We start from the raw sequence: 4,437 nt of genomic DNA, 5'->3' as shown, positions 1-4,437 counted from the left end.
TACAGCACGAATTAAATTAAAATTGTTTTATTTTTTCTTGAAATATCTTTAAGTTGCAGAATTTTACAAATTTATCTTGGATTTCTCTCAAAATGCACAAGAAACGTCCATTTGATTTTGGTCGAAATTACCCCTACTGATTTTAAGGACGCGGGGTAAATTCGACCGCTTATCCTGAAATACACTGTATGTGTAAGTTGTCTTTAACAGCTGTTTAATGCAATGCAGAGTTAGATCTTCAAAAAAAAAAAGATTATACTGTATATGTACAATATTATCTACAAATAACCTATATATTTTATATTTTATATATTATATATTTTATATTTAAAAAAAATATGTCGGATTAATCAACATATGCATCACTGATCGACGTGCATGCGAGAGAACACGGAGTCGGCACTGGCTTTGAATGATCACATGACGAGAGCCATCCAAAAGATTCAAAACCCGTCAAATTAACAAAAGAGAGGATGCAGGCAATATTAAATATATGTAAAAAAAAAAAAAAAAAAAAAAAAAAAAAATCAGGTTTTTGTAATTTTTTTCATTATAACGAATGCGTAAACTTTGACGGATGAGACTGAGACTATCGAAAACCAACGAACCAGTCGTATTAAGATCGTATCACACAGTCCAGGTACACAAATCCAAATAGTACCCAAAATATTAGAACAACACACCAAAAGAGCCGCAACTATCTTGAAACCAAAAAAAACCCCACTATGATGTTATACGAAAGAAATGATTTGTTTGAGTTTGAGTTTTTCTTCGGACGGGGGGGGGGGGGGGATTTCAGAGGACTTTGCTTCTGTAAATCTTTATTTAATTGACTTGATCGAATTTCTCAGGATCTATCTCTTAAGAATTAACAAAACACGTAAAATACGTAATACAACGCATTCCAAATGAATGTGTATATGGTAAAAATTAGTGAAGAAAAATATACGCAATTCTAATGCTATGCTCAAAACCTAATACATATATATACAATTCGAATGATTCGGTTGTGAAAAGACGATATTAAATAAAATCCCTTTTGGGTTGGACAATTTAAAAATCATAACAAAGAAATTATTTGTGGAATCTGAGAAAATTTTATCTATTTGCATAACTATATATCACAATTTTAAAATATAGAGTTGGCGAATGAAAAGCAGAATTTAGAATAAAGAATAAGAATTAATATGTCTATAAGACAGCATTGAATTCGAAAAGCTTATGTAACCCAACCCATTTCTTTACTGTATGGATACTAGTACTTATCCATTCAATCTTTTTATTTAGAGAGATAGAGATAGATACACAAATTTTCTAAATAAGGCAATATAGTTTCTCGGACCATAAATTTTGAGTAAAATGCGACAGGTAAAGTTTACTTGCATTGCAAGAGTTATCTTTCTTCTTGATGTTTGTTGTGGTCGAAATTACCCCGAGGCCGGTCGAAATTAACCCATGCAACATGCTTACTTATTTTTAAACCAATTCATTATTTTTTATGCATTTTTAACTCCTAAAGCAGAAAAATTTGAAGAAAAAATCAACCTCAATTACTTTGAATCTTTTTTGAACTAGTACATTTGAAAACAGTCGTGTTTTGTGGATTGAAAGCCACAAATCAGCATAAGTGGTCGAAATTACCCCAGTCTACCCTATTTACATTTATTTGTGAAATAAAAATGTAAATATAGATAAAAAAAAAATGCTGTGAAATTGAATTGAAATACACAAAACAACAGGTAACAATATGTCTTTGTTCGTAGGGCTCATTATTTTAATTGCAATTTAGAGAAACTCGGACTTAATTCTGGAAGTGGTAATCCTACTTATACTCATATCGCGCAGTAGATAGATCGTTTGCTATAACCTCGCGGCGCAAGGAGTTGATCCACACGTCGTGGTTTCGAATCCCTTTGCGGGACGTGGAGACTAGTCCACATAAACCGAGGAAGGTGCTGGCATGAAAAAGATCTCTCACTTCTCAATGGCCCTGATGTCGAGTATAAGTCTAAATTTGCATCCCTCCACTGGGAAGTGGTGGCGTCTCCTTATGAGTGAAAAATCTCAAGAGAGACTTTAAACAATAAACAAACTAATAGTTTCCTTTCTTAGGAGGAAATTCTTCATAATCATAATTATGTCAGTTTAAAACATTTTTTTACTATTTTCAACAATCAAATTGAATTCGAATTACTGTACCTATACTGGATTCTTAAACTACATAAAAATCCTTACAAACAAAAATACATATCGGGTTCCATTAAATGTCCTACCAAGCTTGTTTTTACTTCTCACCAAAATATTAACAGCAAAAAAGGAGAAACTTCAGCACTACTGTACAAATATTTATTTGAGAAGTGGTGTTAATCAGATGTGGACACTTAAAAACTGCAAGGAGCTTTTAGAAAATGTGAAATCACAAAATTTTACCAAAAACAATAGCATCAAAACGAATGTATGACTTTTCAACAATTTACACAACCTTTCCTCACGATAAATTAAATTCTAGGCTTTTTAACACCATAGACAGCTGCTTTTTGAATAAAAATGGAACTCGTAAATTTACATACCTTGTCACTGGTCATTTGCAAAATTATTTTGTTAAAACATTTTGATTGTACATACAAATACTTTTAAGTTGATATTAAAAAGATGCTTGAGTTTCTAATTGACACATCTATGTAGTTTATGGAGATCAAGACTTGAAAAAGACATTAAAGGCTATCTCACAACAAAACTTTATGATAAACTGATGACTTCAACTTTTCTTTTGACAACTTCCCTTATTTATATAGCAATATACCCTTATCATCTAAATTGATACGATACGCAAGAGCATGCTCTACGTACAAACAATTTCTAAAACGAGGCAAACTATTGACAAATATGTTGATGATACAAGGATATCACCAGTCCCGTTTAAAGTCAACATGTTGCAAATTCTTTGATTCATACAGTGGCCGTGTTAGCCAATAAAATCTATCCTTTAGTCGAATGAAATATATGGAAATAACGAACAGTCAATTAAACAATACGAATCAGGAGCAGAGCAAACACGGACCTCTAAATCATCTAAAACTTCAGACTCTGAGAGGTGGGATCATGGTGCTGCGAATGTTGACTGACGTTTTTATACACATTGTTAGGCTATTATTTTCACTCTGAATTGTCTATAGATTTTTCCGTTTGTCATTCATGACAAGGAGCACACGTCGGGAGTGATCGGTCGACAGGAGATACTTACTCCTCCATGGCACCTAATCCCACTTCTGGTCTTTTTAGAGGACCGTGTTTGCTCTGCTCCCAATTTTTATCGTTCCAATGGACTTTTGACCTTGATAACTGTTCGTTAACTTCATATTTCACGTTAACTTCATATTTCACGAAGTATTCAATGTTAAAATTTCAATAGTACCCGCCCACTGACGTAAGACACAGTGGCAGCCCGGGAAATTTACATGCATATTAGGCACATGACCTTTCACTTTGTGAAATTTACATTCAGTTGTAATCAACGAAAAATTAACACACTCATTTTTGAAAGAGTGTCAAGGATAAGAAAGTTTGAAATGTAAATATACGCTGATCAATGTCCTTCTTCGGGCTGGGTAATGTTACAATTGATCATATGTCAATTGTCTGCTTTTTCTTTCGGGAACACAAGATTTTCATGCGGCAGTCCTCTGGCTAAGTACGTCACTGTTACAAGTAATGTTATCGTCGTAAAATTGTAATTCAAGAGTTTGTATTTAATAAAAAGTAATTTAATTTATATTCCAGATAAGCTTCATTCTTAAATTACTTTAATTGAGAAAACAACTAAATCGATAATATAGCAATATTTTAGGTCCCTCACGGTTCTTCAGTGCTTGAATGATAAAATATTAATGAATGTATTATTTATCCTCTTACATTTACCAGCTACAAGTTATGCTCCATACCGTTTCACTTAAAAAAAAAGAACCGTTAAATGAAATAATTCAGCATTCATATCTATTATCATTCACTAATTTACAATTATAAGTTCTTAATGAGAACATGCCTACAATGTTTAGCCTTAAAATGCTTCATCATTCGCAGAAATATTTTTTTCCAGAAAATTTCAACATCAATGCTGAATTTTTAAAATCTATTTTCCGGAATGTATAAAAAAAAAAAATAATTGTTTCCTGGAGGTTAAAAAAAGTTTGAGTCGGGCCATTTTTAGAAAGTCGGTCGGGAGAGGGCAACTAAACAATTTTTAAATGACGGCCTAAATTCTAAGATTTTGCAGGAACTTTAGAGAGAGAGAGAGAGAGAGTGAGTGAAAGAGAGAGAGAGAGAGAGAGAAGGAAACCAAAAAGCTTGGTAAGTAAGATTTTCTTATTTATTGTAAGAGGAAATCAAACAATATTATTGTATTACGATTTTATTGAGGTTAGTTGGTGTGTGAGAAAA

This window comes from Saccostrea echinata, unplaced genomic scaffold (assembly GCF_033153115.1).
Source record: "Saccostrea echinata isolate AGI-Se365-2 ecotype Australia unplaced genomic scaffold, CSIRO_AGI_Sech_v1 ptg000002l, whole genome shotgun sequence".
Lineage (NCBI taxonomy): Eukaryota > Metazoa > Mollusca > Bivalvia > Ostreida > Ostreidae > Saccostrea > Saccostrea echinata.
Note: the sequence above shows the minus strand (reverse complement) of the source record.